This window comes from Echinops telfairi, unplaced genomic scaffold (genome assembly GCF_000313985.2).
Source record: "Echinops telfairi isolate 266 unplaced genomic scaffold, ASM31398v2 ScPeMD7_20;HRSCAF=75, whole genome shotgun sequence".
Lineage (NCBI taxonomy): Eukaryota > Metazoa > Chordata > Mammalia > Afrosoricida > Tenrecidae > Echinops > Echinops telfairi.
The window spans coordinates 14,344,865-14,365,980 of NW_022103917.1; the positions used below are offsets into that span (position 1 = coordinate 14,344,865).

The 21,116-nt window shown below is 41.0% G+C and overlaps 1 pseudogene; it reads right to left on the reverse strand.

The window, feature by feature from the left end:
• LOC101654776 overlaps positions 1 to 16,200 on the reverse strand; it is a 55,200-nt pseudogene extending 39,000 nt beyond the window's left edge.
• Positions 16,201 to 21,116: the final 4,916 nt, after the last annotated feature.

Consider the following 21,116-nt stretch of genomic DNA (forward strand, 5'->3'; position numbering starts at 1 on the left):
AGGGAGGGGAAAAATGAGGACCTAATGTCGGGGGTTTAAGTGGAGAGAAAATGTTTTGAGAATGATGTACAAATACGATTTACACAATTGATGTGTGTATGGATTGTGATAACAGTTGTATGAGCCCCTAATAAAATGTTTTTTAAAAAACTGAACTGAATAAAAATAGGAATATGTACGACATATCAAACTTTATGGGAAGCAGATAAATACCCTGTTTCTCCCCAAATAAGGCAGTGTCTTATATTATTTTTTCCTCCCAAAGATGCGCTAGGTCTTATTTTCAGGGGATGTCTTATTTTTCCATAAAGAAGAATATGGTACGCATTTATTGTTTTATTATTTTATTAAAAGAGACCTCACACTTCCTGTCTGTTCCAGCTGTGCTGTGGCCAACAGTGAGGTGTGCAGCAGCACCTGCTGCTACGGTCCAGAGTCCAGAGTTACGGTAGCTTGGGGGGGGGCGCTTATTTCAGGGAGGTCTTATTTCCAGGGGGATGCCTTATATTTCAGTGAGAGGCAAAACTGTAAATAGGTCTTATTTTCGGGAGATGCCTTACTTTCGGGGAAACAGGGTAGTACTACAGGGAGATTTATAGCACCAAACACACTAGAAATTATTAAATGTCTTCAAATCAATAATCAAAGTTCCTGCCTCAAGAAGCTGAATGAATGAAATAAATCCAAAGCAAAAAGTAGAAAGAAAACAATAAACACAAGAACAAAATTAATGAAATTGAAAACAATGAAACAAAAAGTTGGTACATTAAAAATGTCAATGAAGCTGACTGTGTTAGTCTGGGTGGCTAGAGAGACAAATTCATAGACACTCATATGTGTTTAAGAAATAGCTTTATATATAAGAGCAATTGAATATTCAGAAAACATCACAACCCAGTCCAGATCAAGTCCAATAATCAGATATTAGCCCATATGTCCGATACCAATCTGTAAATTCCTCTTCAGATTCACGCAACATATGCAAAGACTCCGAATGCAGGAAGATCACAGGCCAGTGGGTGGCAAGTCTTGAGGAGTCAGTGGAGTGGAAGCATCTCAGCGCTGGCAGGGCACTCCATGTGGCTCCTTCAGCTCCAGGACTCTAGCGTAGCTCCATGTGTCTTCTCAACAGGAATGTCTCACAGGGAATGTGCCTGTGTTCCGCCTTCAGCTAGTTATTTTTCTCCTTAGCACCTCCAAATGAGGTCATCAAGCTGCAACCTGATTGACAGGCTAAACTCCACCCTTTTAGTCAAGTCTCAAATTGACAACAGATTATATAACTACCACAATGACAAACATGTAGCAAGACTTACAGAGACAAACAAACAAAAAATCTGGAATACAAAAGGGAATGTCACCAAATGTCCTGTAAATATCAAAAGAAACTAAAGAAGAGTTCTTCTGAGCCTTCCCTTATTCTCTTGACACTTTCAGGTTGTGTCAATATTTACAGGGAATACTAGATGAACTATAGAGCTCTGGTAGTGTGCATAGTGGGTTGTGCATTGGGCTACTAACCACAAGGCTAGCAGTTTGAACCGACAGCAGCTCTGTTGGGCTGGAGAGGCAAAATAAAGCTGTCTCCTATTGTGCAGATTTACAGCTTCAAACACTGTAGGAAAAAGTCCTACTCTTTCCTATAGGGTTAATATGAATTCGATGGCAGTGGAGTTGAGGGTACTTGAACTCTATACACATAGATTTGACAGCTTACATAAATCAATCAAACTTCAACCAAGATAAAATAGATTATCTGAATTTTAGCATAATCATGAAATAATTTGAATTGATAATTAAGCTTACTGTAAAAAAAATCTCATGATTGAGTGTGTCACTGAAGAATTCTATCAAACCCTTTCCAGCTCATTTCATGCAGCCCTGAAACAAGAAAATGACTACACAAAAGAAGAAAATTAAGACCAATATCACTATTAATTAGATGCAAAAATTCTCAACAAAATATTAGCAAAGTGAATACAACAATCTAAAAATATATATGCACCATGAACTAGTGGGATTTTTTTCAGATATGCAAGGCTAATTCAATATTCAAGCATCAAATGATATAGTCTTCTATACCAATAGGCTGTAAATGAAAAAAATCATATGGCCATATAAATCAACAGAAAAACAGCATTTGAAAAAATTCAACAGCTATTTGTAATAAAAGCTCTCAAAAATATAGAAATTGAGAGGACTCAACCTATAGACTAATATGTCTTTTGACATGTTATGCATATTTGGTAAAGGACACTTATATGTAGTCCCTGATTTATCAGAGAGTTTCAATAACTCAGATGTACATTGGTTTTTTGAAATGTTCTCTTTGATGATTGAATGAAAACACTAAGGACAGGAGACCTGGCCAGCTGTGAGATATCAGGAATTCCACACATGAAGAAAACAGAAGGTTATTAATAAGAGGAAAAAAGAACAGATCAAAGTGGATGTCAGTAGAGACTCTGACATTTGCTTTTGATTATAGGGTAGCTAAAGCAAATGGGGAAAATGAGGAAGTTAAAAGGCTTAACAGAAAATTTCAAAGGGACCTTCAAGAAAACAAAGCAGAGTATGATAATGAACTTTCAAAAAACGTAGAGTTAGAAAGCCCAAAAGAAAAACATTGCCCACACATATATCGACTTGAAAGAACTGGAGAATAAACTCAAGCCTTGAGTTGAAATATTGTCAGAGTCCATTAAACAATGCAGGACCCATCAACAGAGGATGGAAGGAACACACAAAGTCACTGTACTTAAAAGAAGTGGTGACACTCAGCCATTTCAAGGGGTAGCATTTGATCAAGAATCAGTGGTACTGAAGGCAGAAGCCTAAACTACATTGAAGGCATTAGGTAAAAACAAGGCCCCAGCAATTGATGGGATACCCATTGAAAATGTTCAACTGGCCCAGGGGTCTGCAAACTTTTGCGACAGAAGAATCAATCTTGTCCTTCACAATAATTTAAAAATCATTAGAGAGCCATGAATACGCTTTTACGAGCAAATTAAATCACCATTGTTTGAATAAAATCCTTTAAACTTTTCACTTTTACTTCAGAGCCACATTTATGGATCACAACAGCCATATAGGGTTTGAGAGTCGCAGTTTGTGAACCCCTGAACTAGCCAATGAAGCACTGCAAGCGCTCACTCACTTATGCCAAGAAATTTGTAAAACAAGCTCATTAGCCAACAGACTGAAGGTGATCCATATTTGTGCCCTTTTCAAAGACAAGTGAGGTAACAGAAAGTGGAAATTATCCAACAGTAACATTACTATCACATGAAAGTAACATTTTGCTGGAGATCCTTCGAGGACAGTTGCAGCCGGACAGGCAATCTGCCAGAAACTCAAGCCAGATTCACAAGAGGACTTGTCCCAAGGGATATCGTTGATGATATCAGATGGATATTTGCTGAGAGTAAAGAATACTAGAAAGCTGTTTACTTTTGTTTTATCAACTAGGCAAAGGCATCTAGCTATATGGATCATAACAACTATGGATAACACTGGGAAGACTGGGACTTCCAGAACACTTCATTGTGCTCACATTGAACCCAGATACGGACCCAGAGGCAGGTGTTCTGAGAGAATAAGGAAATACTGCATAGTTTCAAAATTAGAAAAGATGCATCTCTGGGTTGTAGCCTTTCAACATACTTATTAAATCTGTATACTGAGTAGATAATCCAAGAATCTGGACTCTATGAAGAAGAATACAGCAATGTGTTGTTTGTGGCTTTCGTGAGCATTGATTGTGGATCCAAGCAAGATTAAATCCTCAACAATGTTGAAAACATTCCATGTAAAGTTACATATATATTTTAATACATATATAATAAAAATTTCCATTAATAATGTTGAACCTTTCTCCATTTATCATGATGTTATATGTTGGTCCACATTGCATTGAGTAAATCCACACAAGACCTCTTCAGAATGTTGAAGAGCAGGGATTGCAATTTGAAGGCTAAGATGCACCTGACCCAAGCCAAGGTATTTTCAATCACCTCATGTGCATGTAAAAATTGGACAATAAATAAGGAAGGCTGGAGAAGAATTGATGCACTTGGATGATGGTGCTGGCAAAGAATATTATTGAAAGGACTGCCACAAAAACAAATAAATGTGTCTGGGAAGACATCCAACCAGAATATGCCATAGAAGTGAAGATGGAAAGACTTTTCCTCAGGTATTTTAGACATGTTATCAGTGGAGCCCAATTCCTGGAGAAGGACATCATGCTTGGTAAATTGGAGGGGCAAAGGAAAGGAGGAAGACCTCAATGAGACAGACCGACACAGTGGGTGGTGCAACACTGGCCTCCGACATAGTAATGATTGTGAGGGCGGCACAAGACTCGGCAGAGATTTATTCTCTTGTGCATGGGGTCACTGTGAGTCAAAACCAATTCATACTGAACAAAAACTGCAAAAAGGAGCTGACTTAACCTAGGTTGAATACACGCGGTTTGGGTTATTTTTTGTTGTTGTTTTCTTGGCTATTGCCTTTTTTTATCAGTATTATAAAATTGATCTTTATTTCTAGGGGTTGAAAACATTCCATGTAAAGTTACATATATATTTTAATACATATATAATAAAAATTTCCATTACTAATGATTTCGAATTGCTGACCTTGAAGTTCACAGCCCAATGCATAATCACCGTACCACCAGAAATTTAGTAAAAGCGGTCTGGATGGTCCTTATTTTCTCTCTTGCTATCATACTTTGTGGTAACCTTTCATTGCTTCTCAAATCTTTAGCAAAGCAATCAGCATTTGGGTGCTTCTTTTCAAGTAACTGAAGCCCCTGATTTAACTTAGGGAAAAAAAGAACTCTAGCTAATTCTTTCACTATAAAAGTGTTTGACAAATTCTCTTTCCTCTTCATCATTATCAATCTCTCCTTCAGCATTTCTTTCCTCTTCAAAATCCATTAACTTCTTATCTATAAATTCCCTTTGTTCATAATTTATGAGCTGTTTCACATCTGGAATACCAAGTTCTAAATACAGCATCCTTGCCACAGGGTTAATTTTTCCACCAATCTCTTCCATCATATTATCCTGATCACATTCTTGGGGGATGTTCACATAACTTAGTTATACCCCCTGCATATATTTTCCTGTAACTTCCTCCCAGGAAGATGTGATGGTAATAAGAATATATATATAATATCACATATCATATATATAACAAATGGTCATAAGTGTGGTTCTTCATGACTCAAATGTTAAGTCTGATGATGAGTCAGAAACTCCCTGTACAAAAGACCTGTGCAAAACCTTTCAGCAGCTCCATGGGAAAAGACTGGATTATCTGTTTCCATAAAGATTCAGCCAAGAAAACAATATGGGATCATTATGAGTATAACAAACTCAACAACACCGAACAACATCATACTTAATAATGAAAGAAACACACTTAATAAGGTAAGAATAGTACTGGAAGTTCTAGCTACTGTGTTAAGTCAAGTAAAAAGACCTACAGATTTAAAAAAGGAATAAATAAAAACTGCTTGCACATAGGTTCATAACCCTCATTTATGAAACAGATTTGAAATGAAAACAATTTAGAAATCAAGAACAAGTTAATGATTGCTAGCCTGTAAGCATGTGGTAGGTAAAGCAGTACCACACGAGGGCTGTGGCTATAAAAGGGCAACAATAAGGATCCTTGGAATATGGTCTGTATCTTCACTATGGTGATTGTGTTAGTGTGGGTAAACTAGAGAAACAGATTCATAGACACTCATGTGTGTATAAGAAGGAGCTTTATATTCAAGAGCAATTGAATATTGAGAAAACATGCCAGCCCTGTCCAGATCCAGTCCATAAATACAATATTAGCCCATGTGTCCGATACCAATCTATAAATTTCTCTTCAGACTCACAAACACATGCAAAGAAACTGAATACAGGAAGATCACAGGCCAGTGGGTGGAAAGTCTTGTGGATTCAGTGGCGGAGGAAGCATCTCAGCACTGGTGTGGTTCTCCACGTGGCTCCTCCAGCTCCAGGGCTCTGGCTGCATCAGCTTAGTTCCATCAGGTTCGTCATCAGTAATGTCTCACAGGGAGTGAGTGTATCTGGCCTCCAGTGAGTTATCTCCGTGGCTCCTCCAAATGAGGTTATCAAGCTGCATCCTCATTGATAGGCTAGACTCTACCCCTTCACAAGTTGACACCAGATTATGTAACTACCATAGTGATGGATATACAAACCTACATACATGATAAAATAGTACAGAAGCTAACACATGCAAACAAAAATAAGTACAAATAAAACTGTGGAAACCTGAGTAAAATCAAGGAATTATATGTCAATAAGGAGCCCTGGTGGTGTGGTGGTTATGCCTTGGACTGTTAACTGCAAGGTCAGCAATTCGAAATCACCAGCTGGTCCTTGGGAGAAAGATGGGGCTTTCTACTCACAGTGGCAGTTCCTATAGGGTCACTATGACTCAACAGTGACTCAAAAGCAGTTCGTTTGGTTTTAGTTTAGTTCGTTTGTTTTTTAATCCTGGTTATAATAATATAGATTTTCAAATGATTTTTTTTGAGAACTGAGTAAAGTGTCAGTGGGGTTCTCTGTTAATTTTTACAACTGCATGTGAATCTACAATTATTTTGAAAATTTCAATTAAAAAATAACCTAGTGGTTAAGAATAGCCTTTTTTAGAGAGTATTTGGGAAGTATAGCAGAGAAAGAGTTCTTTGAAGGTCAAAGTCAGAGACTTTGCTGAGAGATTGGATGTAAGAGGTGAGAGAAAGAAGAGTGCTGAGGATAACCTAAAGTATTTAAGATGGAGAAGGCTGTGGATGTAAAGGGTCTGGTAGGAAGCGGCGGAAAGGGTGTTAAAACAGTAAATTTAGGAGACTGGGTGAGATCATCAAAAGAATAATTGTAGAGAGAGAGGGAAAATAAGTAATGAGACTTCAATAATTTTCTGAAAGAAGGTCCTCAAAAAGGTTTCTCAAAATGTTTAGGTTCCCCAATTATAAAGCTATGCAACATTCACATAGGTGCATTCTCAGATTACTTTCCATAAGGAGTCCTCAGCCCACTGGCTGGAGATTATTGGGCTGAGTTATCTAGGGTAGACGCATGGGTCTCAGAACGTGAACTCATGGAACCTGTGGGGAAAATATTCTCCCCATGCCCCCGAAATAAACAACCCAAACAACCAGGTTCAGTGTGGTTCTTTTCATAGTCTGAAAATGAGAGTAGAAATTTACAAGGTAAATGTGAAAAAACATGACTTCCTTCTGCCACCTGATCCTACCTTTTCCACTGGGAGCTTGATTGCTTTCCCCAGATCCAGCCTGTCAGTCCTATGGATGATGCAGACTAGGAGATATGGCCTTGGCTGCCACCCTCCCCATTATGCTCCTCACCGCATCTGTTGGCTGATTCTTAATTCCATGCACTGGTATTAGAATTCCCTCTGGGAACCCTATTAGGGTGTGTTCACCAAGCAAAACTAATTTGCCTTTTGAATAAAGTGTATACAACAATGTCCAACATATTATATTGGAAGGACTCAAAGCGGCAAACAGAGAGTGCTCCCATAATGCCTGTCACTCCTGGATAGTACCAAAGAATGAGAAGCAAGAAGGGAGAGAAGATGGAAACATTTGGGGGGCACAGCTGCCACCGACTGTTTTCTATAAAAGCATTGAGAGCTGAAGGCAAGAGCTGTTTCCAAGGCCCCTGGTGAGACAGTCATATATCTGAGCCAATTAGTTACATAGAGGGTAGTAAAGTGAATCTGGAGAAACGAAGCATGTATAGGGATTGGTGGGGGAGAGCTAGGAGCTATGTTCAGTTGTGAATAGTATGGCTGTAACAATTGGTGACATGAGAATGAGGAAGAAAGCTGGCTCTTGCATTGTGACTGCAAAGCTCAATCCTAGTGAAGTCAGCAAGTTGTGGGAGGCATAGGATGTGATCTTAAGTGAGGACCGGCCTGACTATCTACCTACCTCCCCATACCTGGTGGGGTGGCTGGTGCTCTATAAAGCATTACATGGTTATGGGCATGTGGGAGGGAGGGCTTAACAAGAAACCCGGAAGAGGATTGGAATCACTTGTGGTTCTAGGCAAAAGTACAGATTCCTAAGGCCCACACAAGAACTACAGAAACAGAATCTCTGTAGAATCCTGGCAATTCTTCCTTATTAATGTTGTTGTCGTCATTGTTGTTGTTAGGTCCCCTCAAGCTGATTCAAACTCAAAATGACCCTAGGTACAACAGAACAAAAGCTTTCCCATTTCTGTGCCATCCTCTCATGTCTGAGCCCATCGATGCAGCCACTGTGTCAACCCCTCTTGTTGAAGGTCTACCTCTCTTTTGCCGCCCTTCTGCTTGACCATGCTGGATGTCCTTCCCCAGGAACGGTTTTCACCTGACAACATGTCCAAAGTCTCTCCCATCCTTGCCTCTAAAGAGCACTCTGGCTGTACTTCCCAGATAAATTTGTTTGTTCTTTTTTTTAAAATCATTTCATTGGGCATTCATACAACACTTATCACAATCCATACATGCATCCATTGTGACAAGCACATTTGTTGCCATCATCATTTTCAAAACATGTTCTTTCAACCTGAGCCCTTGGTATCAGCTCCTCATTTTCCCCCTCCCTCCCCTACTCTCTATCACGAACCCTTTATCATTTGTACATTATTGTTACTTTCTCTTGTCTTACATGCCTGACCTCTCCCTTCACCCACTTTTCTGTTGTCCATCTCCCAGGGAGGGGGTTATATGTAGATCATTGTGATTGGTGCCTCCGTTCTCCACCCACCTTCCCCTTCCCCTCCTGATATGGGTACTCTCATTATTGGTCCTGAGGGGTTTATCTGTCGTGGATTCTCTGTGTCTCCACCTCAGATCTGTACCAGTGTACATTCTCTGGTCTAGTCGGATTTGTGAGGTAGAATTGGGATCATGATAGTGGGGGGGAGGAAGCATTTAAGATCAAAGAGTCATATCACTGTGAATGAGGGGGAGTGCAGAGTGGGGACCCAAAGCCCAATTGTAGGCAACTGGGCATCCCCATACAGAAGGGTGTCAGGGACAACCCAGTCAGGTTGCAGTGTAGCATAGATTAAACATACAACTTTGCACCTGGTACTCCAAGATGTGAATGCAACATACTGGCATGAAGCAGGGAACTACACTAGAGCTGCTCTGAGGGGCCGGCTGCAATCCCAACTATGGACAGCCGCCCCTCCTCCCAGAAGAATTTACTTCAGAGAACAGCACTGAAGCTACAGCTCAGGGAGAGGGACATGTCTCATCAGAGTACACAGAAGCAATTGAAGGGGAAGAAAGAGAGAGTGGAGCACATCCTGGCCCACCAAGCCTTGAGGACGATATCCCTGCTCAGAGCAGCCAATGCTCAGAGAGGACCATAGGACTGGCCTCGCTATGAGACATGACATCCCTCACTGATCCATAGCACTACAGGGGACAACGCTGAAGACACAGTGCAGGAATTGTGCCCCATCTGACCCCACCACCGCCACCACACCGAGGCAAAACACAGCAAAGGGAGCAGAGCAAGGACGTCCCAAGGGAATACCAAAAATAGACTTTGGGGCCAGGGCATGGCACCACATCTGATTCAAATGGAAAACATTCCTAAAGGTAAAAAAACTGACCTTGAACTATTTATAGGCTTTTCTTTTCTTTTTATCATTGTTTTCTTCTTCTTCTTGTTGTTGTTTCCTTTTCGTTTGTTGCTTTGTATTGCTCTACCTTGTTTTTGTGCATATTATTATCTCTGCAGGTCTATCTAGATAATATAGGTGGGATAAACAATCTGGATGAGAAAACAACTGGGCCCACTGTTCTGGTGTGGGGGCATGGGAGAAGGGGAGGCAGGGGAAATGAAGTGGCTGTTAACAAACCAAGGACAAGGGAACAACAAGTGATGCAAAATTGGTGAGCAGGAGGGTGTATGAAGCCTAGTAGGGCTTGATCAAGGGCAATGTAAATAATAGGAATTATTGAAGCCCAAATGAAGGCTGAGCATGATAGTGGGACAAGAGGAAAGTAAAAGGAGATAGAGGAAAGAACTAGGAGGCAAAGGGCATTTATAGAGGTCTAAATACAGGCATGTACATATATAAATATATTTATATATGACTATAGGGAAATAGATCTATGTACATATATTTATAGGTTCAGTATTAAGGTAGCAGATGGACATTGGGCCTCCACTAAAGTACTCCTTCAATGCATGAACACTTTGTTCTATTAAACTGACATTTCATGATGCTCACCTTCCCAACACGATCGCTGAAGACAAAGCAGGTACATAAGCAAATGTGGTGAAGAAAGATGATGGTGCCCGGCTATCAAAAGATACAGCATTTGGGGCCTTAAAGGCTTGAAGATAAACAAGCAGTCATCGAGTTGAGGCGCAACAAAGCCCACATGGAAGAAGCACCAGCCTGTGTGATCACGAGGTGTCAATGGGATCAGGTATCAGAAATCAAAGAACAAAAAATCATATCATTGTGAATGAGGGGGAGTGTGGAGTAGGGACCCAAAGCCCATCTGTTGGCAATTGGCCAACCCCTTAGAGAAGGGTTTCAGGGAGGAGACGAGCCAGTCAGGGTGCAGTGTAGCAACGATGAAACATACAACTTTCCTCTAGTTCTTTAATGTTCCCCCCTCCCGACTAACTTACACATCAGGCTAGACCAGAGGATGTACACTGGTACAGACCAGAACTGGACACAGGGATTCCAGAACAGATGGACCCCTCAGGACCAGTGGTGAGAGTGGCGATACCAGGAGAGTGAAGGGAAGGTGGGGTGGAAAGGGGGAACCAATCACAAGGATCTACATCTAACTCCCCTCCGTGGGGTACAGACAACAGAAAAATGGGTGAAGGAAGATGTCATACAGTGTAAGACATGAAAAAATAATAATAATTTATCAATTATCAATGGTTCATGACGGAAGGGGGTGGTGAGGGAGGGGGAAAATGAGGAGCTGATACCAAGGGCTCAAGTAGAAAGCAAATGTTTTGAGAATGATGATGGCAACAAATGTACAAATATGCTTGACACAATGGTTGGATGGATGGATTGTGATAAGAGTTGTATGAGCCCTCAATAAAATGATTTAAAAAACCTTTACAACTTTCCTCTAGTTCTTTAATGATTTCTTTGCTCCTTTAGTAGTCCATGGTATTTTGTATATCCTCTAGCACCATCATTCAAATGCATTTTCTTTTTTGGTCTTCCATATAAATGTTGAACTTTCACTTGCATTATGAGGTGATTGAAAATACCATGGCTTGGGTCAGACGCACCTTACTCCTCAAAATAATATCCTTGCTTTTCCATACTCAATGGTTCTCAACCTTCCTAATGCCACGACCCTTTCATACAGTTCCTCATGTTGTGGTGACCACCCCCCAACCATAAAATTATTTTCGTTGCTACTTCATCACTATAATTTTGCTACTATTATGAATTGAGCAACCCCTGTAAAAGCATCTTTCGAACCCCAAAAGGGGTCGCAACCCACAGGTTGAGAACCGCTGCTGTAAAGAGTTCTTGTGCAGCAGATCTACCCAATGCAATGCATCTTTGGATCTCTTGACTTCTGCATCCATGAACACTGACTGTGAATCCAAGAAAGAGGAAATCCTTAACACCTTCAGTCTTTCCTCTGTTTATCATGATGTTGCCTACAGGTCCAGTTATGAGGATTTGGGTTTACTTTACATTGAATTGTAACCCATATGGAAGGTTACATTACAATCTTTGATTTTCATCAGCAAGTGCTTAAGCCCTCCCCACTTACAGCAAGCAAGGCGGTGTCATCTGCATATTGTAGCTTGTTTAATAAACCTTCCTCTGGTCCTGATGCTGTATTTTTCTTCATATAATTCAACTTCTCTGATGATTTGCTCAGCAGACAGATTATAGCCAGAGGAAGCAACCCTGGTACACACCTTTCCTGGTATTTTTTACCTCCCTCTTGGCCCAGCCTGAATTTGCTCTAGGCTCAAATATTTCTCACTTGTTCCATGACAGAAACTTCTTCCCTGGCTTTTAAATATTGTTGGTGGTCTTTTCTTTCTTTTTATTTATTTTTATCTTTATACTACTATTATTTCTTCTTTCTGTTTTGGTTTTGTTGTTGTTTCTGTTAAGTTTCCCAGTATATGAAACAGAAAGAGTGGATGCATAGAGACAATAACTGATGCAGTGCTTTATTAGACACAGGAGGTGGAGAGGGGAATTGTGGAGCAAACACTGATTGTGTGAGCAGGGAGGAAGCCCCAGAACTGATTGTGATGATGCATGTACAACTCTTTTAAAAAGTGATTAAACTATGGAAGTGTTTGATATATGAATAGTATATCAAGAAAACTAAAAAGAAAAAGAAAAGAAACCAGACATGACCAATGGTTACCGTGTGTGAAGGAGGAAGAGTTTTTGCTTACAAAGCATTTAGTTTATGTTAAAGCTGGAAGAATAATTTGGAAAAGGATATCAATAATGGCTGTACTACACAAAGAGTGTAATTAATGGCACTGAATTATACATGTAAAACTTGTTGAATTGGACGATTTTTGTGTATATTTCCGGCACAATTAAAAATTAATTACATGAAAAAATACTGCAGAAGAATCAATGTAATTAAATTGTGGCACCAGCAAAGGATATTGAAAGTACTTTTTGTTTCACAGATTTCCTCAGAGTACTGGAAAATCTGCTTCCTGCCCGAACTTGAACTCTGAAGCAGCATCCCTTCTTACTTAATACAATAAAGTCATTCAGATTTCTTTTTGCTCCTTGAACATGTGCATGTTCTTTTCTGTGTGAAGTATATTTTCACTAACTCCTCATAAAGTGGACTCTCCACTCGTCCTTTAGTTCACAGCTCAAGTATTACCTGTGCAGAGTGTCCTGATTTGATAATTCAATATAAACAATTCCAAGGTTGCTCCCCATCCCAATCATTCCATCACATTTCTTATTTTTAGCACTTTGCAGTCTTTGAAGCATTGAGGTGACATAGGCTAATGGTATAGAACTAGACTGCCTAGATTTGAATCTTGCCTCAGTTACTTCCTATCTCTGTGACTTTAGCCAAGTTATTCAGCCTCTGGGCTCTCAGTTTTCCTCAGAAGTAATAATAGTATTTACATCATTGGGTACTACATCTTCTGCTTGTGTAAGTTGGACAATCAGTGAGGAAGACCCTTGAAGATTTGATGCATCCAGGATTCTCTTTTGAAGGGAGGTTGGTGAGACCTCATCTCACATACTTTGTTTCATTATCTGGAGAGACCAGTCCCCAGAGAAGGACATCATGCCTCATAAAGTAAAAGGTCAGCAAAAAAGAAGTTCCATGACAACACAGGATTGACCAAATATCTACAAGTGGTTCAGATATAAAAACAATTATGAGGATGGCACAGGACTGGGAGGTGTTTATTCTGTTGCACTATGAGGTATTATGAGTCAGAACCGACTCAAAGGCACCTGACAAAAATAACACAACTTCTGGTGACATGGAAAGAATTATGGGGGAGGAATAGAAATTATTTTCACTAGATATCTTCATGAGCTTGTAGAAGCGATTTAAGATATCTAAATATTCTCATTCCTCCCGTGGGGAAAAAAATGTCTGCCAGGCCTACCTGTAAATGTACTTATGAAGATGGAATTCAATGACAAATGGGAGGTCTAGTAGAAGACTTAGCAGTGCCAGGACCACTTCATCAAATCTCCTGTATTAGTTGTCTTTTTTTCTTTCTTTCTCATAGCTAGATGGAAATTATCTTCTGATTTAAACACACGCACAGAAAGGCAAGGCAAAAAGTATTGCTTCTAGGGTTCCAATTCACACAAAAACCACTACCATGGAGTTAATTTCAACTCATAATATTTCAGAGGCTGTAATTATTAATGGGAGCAGTCTCATCTATCTGCCTCAAGGTGGCTGATGGGTAAGAACCGCCAATCTTGTGTTTGCATTCTAATGCTTATCTTGCAGTTCCACCAAACAAATTTATTCCAAATAAATCCTGTCTAAACATATTTCTGTGATCAGTGAATAGCTACGGACAAATTTTCCTAGTTACTAATACACCTGCCTTAGTCTTACAACGATGTCGTCCCCCAAAAACGTCCGATCAAAACGGGAGCTTCGCACAGAATCTGCTGGGTGAATCTCAGGTTATGGTGTAGTGTGCATGGTGACCTTGGGCTGCTGACAGGTCAGCAGTTCGAAACCTCTAGCTGCTCCGCAGGAGAAATATCAAGCTTTCCACTGCTGTAAAGATGCTCAGTCTTAGAAACCTACAGTGACTCAGGGGCAATTCTCTTCTGTCCTATAGGGTCACTATGAGTCCAAATCAACTAGAGGCCAGGGAGAGAATGAACTGAGGCGTCGCCGTCTTTTATTGGTTATCATTTTCTCCCCTTGACATTAATTCCCTTCAGTTTTAGGCTGAGGACGCAATTCATTCTTCCCAGTCAACAGATAAGTGTTGAAATGGTGTCCTTGGCATTTGGGCAATTTTCTCTCTGAATCAATAAATGCCCATAATTTGGAACTGACACTTTTCCTTGATGTCATGGCTTCTATGTTTCCAGGCCTGATGTGTGGCACTACACTTATTAAAGTCCCACTTTAGCCGAGGCGCAGCAAGGGTAACAATCATTCAGAAAAAGCACTAAGTTGTACTTTGCCTGCCCACCCCTGGCCAATTCAAAGGGGAATAGATGGTCACAGGGGCGATGCATCAACAGAACCACGGCCGCTCCAGTCTTGTCCTGCTGTCTCTGCCTTTCATAGTGGTGGCACCTCAGAAAGTCATCTGCACCTCATCTGGTGTTCCTTGGGACTTTCACCTAGGGGCAAGTGCCAAGTGCTCCTCCGTGCTGTTGCTGTGCCTCTGGATGTCTACCATACCTGAGTCATACCAGGATGATGGAGACTGCTCTGTGGCACCTTCCTCCAAGTACACCCTGGGCATGTATGCCTCACAGGCCAAACCTTCGACACACTTCTGCACTTTAGCGACTGATTGAATAACACATTTAGCCATCTGGAAGAATTCTGCAGGTAGGGGAAAAAAAGGCAGGAATACTCATTCTATACAGGCAGACCTCCTGGTATTGCACTTGGCCTTATTGCCCTTTGCAGAGAATTGCAGTTTTTACACTGGGAAGGTGGAGGTCAGCCCTGTGTTGAGCAAGTCTACTGGAGCCCGTTTTCCAACAAGCATGTGCCCACACTCGTGCGACCTGACTCAATGGCAGTGAGTATGTGCGTGTCCTCACTTCATGTCTCTGTCTCATAGTTTGGTAGTTTCCACAATGTTTCACATGTTTTCCTAAGGCTCCTGCACACAGACCAGACTACAGTACAGTGTAAATATAACATCTATGCATTGGGAATCAAAAAAAGTGTGTGTGACTTAGTTGAATGTGATATTCACTTTCTTGTGGTGGCCTCGAACCAAGCGCACAACATCTCTGAAGTATGTTTGTCCACTCTAGTTGAGTGACCTCCAAGATCTACTGTTGAGTTCAAACAAACAAAGAGTGCAGAATAATGTGTAGCACATGCTACCTTTTATGTGGTAAAGAGGGGGAATCTTAGTACAGGTATGCATCACTTACTGTTGTCAGGAGAGACCCGTCCCTGGAGAAGGACGGGTAGAGGAGCAGCAAAAAAATCAAAAGGAAGGCTCTCAAGGAAATGGATTGACACAGTGGCTGCAACAATGGGCCCAAGCCTAGGAGCAATTGTGAGGATGGCAAAGGACTGGGTGGTGCTTCCTTCTGTTGGGTACAGAGCTGCTGTGGGTCCGAACCGATTTTATGGCACCCAACAACAACTCACTTACTGTTCATGGTATGTCCTTTGAAATAGATTGTCATGTGATTTGGACATTGGATGAACACCATAGTAAGACTTTGTGGAAGCCAAGTTCCAGTTGATTTTTCACTACTGTCTCTGCTGTTGCTGCTGCTGCCAACGCTGCTGGTAGAGGCTAGTGGAACTGGTGGCAGCCATGGCTGAGAGGGTGGTGTCGGCTCTCAAGAACTTGATACTTGGTATCAGGAGAAGCTTCTGTCAAAGGTAGAGTCTGGCATCTACTTTATTCTGCTTACCGCTGACGCTCAGTTGACTTTCAAAAGTCATCTCGCCAACATTCCTCTGGAGACCTGTAGTCCCCTTTCTCTCTTCCTCCTTCCTTTCACAGCATGCTCCCAGGAAGAACTTTCACTGGGGCTGGCCCTAGAAATCCTCATCAAATAAGCGGTTAACTCAAACTTTACAGTGGGCAAAATAACGTTTAAAGGCTCTTGCTTCTGTGAAAGCTTGATTTTGTAAATGTCCACTTATTGGAATTTTCCCTTGTATATTCCTGGTTCCTCGGCATTTAAGGTCGGAAATGTTCCCTTCCCTGGAGTACTTTGGTGAGTCCTTATAAGGAGTTGCCTGATCCTGGATCATTTGGATCCTTCAAGAAACTCATTTTAACAGAAGCTCCATTTTTCTCTTGCATATTTCTTGGCAGTAATGGAGCAACAGGGAATAAGAAGAGAAGAGGGAGGGAGTAGACTGTGCCTAGCCCCTACTATTCCACTTCCTTGAGCAGCATGAGCAGCTGTGATCTGAGTAGGCCCTGCTGCCACTGCTTCCCACCTGCCTGCCTGCTGAACCAAGTCCAGGAGTGCATGCCTACAGCCATGTCCTCGGCCTCATCTGCTTATATGCCACTTGGAATCCAATGCCAAAGAGTCTGGAGTTGGGATCTTTAAAACCACAAGGGGTGGGGGGACAAAACACAAAAACACGAGGGGGAATAATAAATAGGAGAGCTGCTTTTCCTTTTTTAAAAAGCCTTAAGTGACCTTGGCTGCATATGCAGTCAGGCATGGTCCCAACTTTAAGGGACATACACCTGTGTATATTCATATTTATATTTTAAAATTAGATGGAAAAGATAAACCAAAATCATAAAAATGACTGCCTATAAGAGAAGCAAGAGAACCAGGTAAAAATAACAGAGACAGAAGTTTAACTTATGTCAATGTATCTTTATTTGTAAATTTACCTTTAGAACCAGGTCCTGTTTCAGATTTTTGTTTTAATTAAGTAAATTTAAGAAGCAAAGCAAATACTAAATATAAAAACAAAATGTGAAATTCATCCATTGCCTATAATTAACCTGTGCTTTCCTTTCTGATAACCTGCTTCTTTTGAGCCTGTTCCTCCCAGGAAAGTATCCAACTGAAGCAAGCAAGCTTGGCCTAGGACCAGACCTGGACCAGTGAACGTGCGCAGAAAGGACGGTCACAATCTTTAGGTCACCCTGGAACGAGAAAGTACTTTGGTCAAGGAACCGAAAGTAGCCAGAAAGATGTCACCAGACCAATTCGGAAGACATTTGAAAGCAAGGGATAAACTGTATCCTGTCAAAGACACCCCACCCCACCCTACCCTAAGGCATATTCATGACCGTTTCTATGAAATTTGTTATATATTCATAATCCTCCCCCCCGCCCCCCGTTATCTTTCTGGTACACACATATAAAACTATTAAGTCCCCCTTTTTTGGCTCTTGCCTTGGCGCCCCTAGTCCCGGCTTGCTCCTTGTTGATCAATCAAAGTCAAGCTTTCCCCTTTCACTTTCATCCAGTGTGTGTCTTTGCTCCTGGGCCGCACCCTGTGAGACCGGGGTTGTTAACAGATTGACATAGTGACTAACCTTTACCTCACAGAGAGGAATTATTTCAAATTATGCAAAACACAATAATTCGACTAGACATATATAATGGGATATACTTTGAGAGCAAAAATAATGTAAAGAAACTTTAATTTGTTTCCAATAGCCATGTTGTTAGTTAAAATGTTGGTGTTGTTATAAAACGGTAATAAACAAACAAATCAATCAACAAAATAAATTTTTAAAAGAAAAATAATTTTTAATGGCATTAGGAACCAAGATTGATAACATTTGAAAAAAGAAATACAAATACAAAATAAATAAAACCCTACAAACATTTAAATTGCAAATGTTATTATGAATTCAATATGTAATTTCTTCTTTGTAAATATTTATTTCATATCTTCAGGCATAGAAAACATGAAAACACAGTAGTAAACTAACCACCACAGTACCCAGACTGTGCTTTCCCCTTAGAAATAATTAAGGCACATGAAAGAAATGGATGATATCAGGTCAATGACAGGAAGTATTTAAGTGAACTCAGAATATCTCGTCACAAAAGAAATCAATCAAGATAACAGTGAGGTTTTTGTCAAAAGAACATGGAATTCAGCCAGAAGAATTGCAGTGGAAGATGGAACATCTTGGCCATTAAAAATAATAATTCCTGCCTCATTCACGATGATATGATGTTTTGTTCTTTGGTGCTTGATACCTGGTCCCTTCGACCTCTGTGCATCTTCCATGTGGGCTTTGTTGCTTCTGGGCTAGATGGCCCCTTGTTTACCTTCAAGCCTTTAAGACCCCAGACACTGTATCTCTCCATAGCTGGGCACCATCAGCCTTCTTCCCCACTCTTACTTATGCACACATTTGTTTACAACTTTTGTATGGGGATGGTGAGTACACAATTATGATTTTTGTTATTTCGTGTCTGCTACCTGATCCCTTCAACACCTCGTGATTACACAGACTGGTGTGCTTCTTCCATGTGGGCTTTGTTGCTTCTCAGCTAGATGGCGTTTGTTTCCCTTCAAGCCTTTAAGACCCCAGATGCTATATCTTTTGATAGCTGGGTACCATCAGCTTTCTTCACCACATGTGCCCATGCACCCGGTTTGTCTTCAGCGATTGTGTCGGGAAGGTGGGTATCATAGAATGTCCATTTAATTGAGCAAAGTGTTCTTGTATTGAGGGAATACTTGAGTGGATGCCCAATGTCCATCTGCTACCTTACTACTAAACCTATAAATATATGCACATACATCTATTTCCCCCTTGTCATGTATAAATATATTTACATATGTACATTTCTGTATTTAGGCCTCTATGTATGACCTTTGCCTCTTACTTTTTTCCTCTATTTCCTTTTGCTTTCCTCTTGTCCCACTATCATGTTCAGCCTTCATCAGGGTTTCAATAATTCCTCTTGGTTACTTTGCCCTTGATCACTCCCTAACAGCCTCCTAGCCCCTCCTTGCCACTGGTTATGACTCACTCATTGTTCCCTTGTCCCTGGGTTGCTTAACACCACTTCCTTTCTGCCACCTCCCCCTCTCCCATGTCCCCCCGAAACCAATCAGTCTCCTTGTTTTCTTCTCCCCATTGTCTATCCAGCTTATCTTATCTAGATAAACCTGCAGAAATAATAATATGCAGGTGCCAAACAAAGTGGCACAGAAAAACAAAGCAACAATAGCAGCAACAACAACAAAAAGCCAATGACATACAAAATCTAAAAGAAGAAAAAGAAAGAAAAGCCTGTATATAGTTCAATGTCTGTTTGTTGACCTTTAGGAGTGTTTTCTGGTCGAGTCTGATGGGGTACCACGCCGTGGCCCCAAAGTCTATTTTTGATACTTCCTCGGGACTTCGTTGTTCTGCTCCCCTTGCTGTTCTATTGCATGCCCTTACTGTTTTGCCTCGGTATGGTGGTGTCAGCTTGGTCACACATCCAACACTGTGTCTCCAGTGTTGTCCCCTGTAGGGCTATGGATCAGTGCGGGATGTCGCATCTCATAGTGGAGCCGGCCATATGCTCCTCCCTGTGCAGTGGCTGCTCTGAGTGGGGCTATTGTCCTCAGGGCTTGGTGGGCCAGGGTGTGCTCCGCTCCCTTCCTCCCCCCTTCATTTGCTTCCACTTCCATCTCAGTATGGTGGGTTGGTTCCTTTCCCCCACCAGAAGGTCTATTGTCATTCTCAGCAGCACACCCTTCCATGGTGGGGGTCAGGCTGGTTCTCGTTGGGATCAGCCCTATAGTCTTTATATGGATTCCTCCACGTGTTACGTTGCCCTCCTGGTTTGGTGCATCATGGTAAGGTCTGTAATGCACAGTCCAATTCTGGAGCGGGGATGAGTGCGGGGAGGGGGGGGGGAGACCCAAGGCCCATCTGTAGGCAACTGGATAGCCCTTTGAGAAGGGTAGCGGGGAGGAGACTAGTCACTCAGGGTGCAGTGTAGCATCAATGAAACACACAACTTTCCTCTAGTTCTTAAATGCTTCCTCCCCAACTCCCCACCACTATCATGATCCCAATTCTGCCTTACAAACCTGGTTAGACCAGATGCTCTACATTGGTGCAGATAGGAACTGGAAACACAGGGAATCCAGGACAGATGAACCCTTTAGGACCAGTGGTGAGAGTGGCGATACTAGGAGGATGGAGGGAAGGTAAGATAGAAAGAGGGAACCAATTACAAGGATCTACATATAACCTCCTCCCTGGGGGACGGACAACAGAAAAATGGGTGAAGGGAGACATCGGGCAGTGTAAGATATGATCAAATAATAATAATTTATAAACTATCAAGGGTTCATGAGGGAGGGGTGAGCAGAGAGGGTGGGGGGAAATGAGGAGCTGATTCCAAGAGTCCAAGTGGAAAGCAAATGTTTTGAGAATGATGGGGGCAACAATTGTACAAATATGCTTGATGCAATTTGGATGTATATATGGATTGTGATAAGAGTTGTACAAGTCCCCAATAAAATGATTTACATAAAAAAATAATAATAACTGCAAATATTGAGGCACACAAAATATTTAAACACATGTAGTTATAGTGCTATTAACACAAAACAAATTTCATTGGTCACCTCTGGTGGAACCAAATCATCATTCTAAACACAGAAAAAGAAAAGGAAATAAATTTTTATTCCTAGCTCTGAGTTCTGAGTTAACTTTACTTTCAGTTCATCAAAAAGCTAATGGGGTAGATTTTTCTTTATAAAATACTTCCAGTTAATAAATAATAATTGATGGAATTAGAACATCACTATTTTGCAATTCTTAATGAAATAATAGATCATTGTAATAATTAGCAATAACAGCTAAAATCATTTCAGGAACATCAGAGAGAGATTAAGCTGACTGCTACTGATAT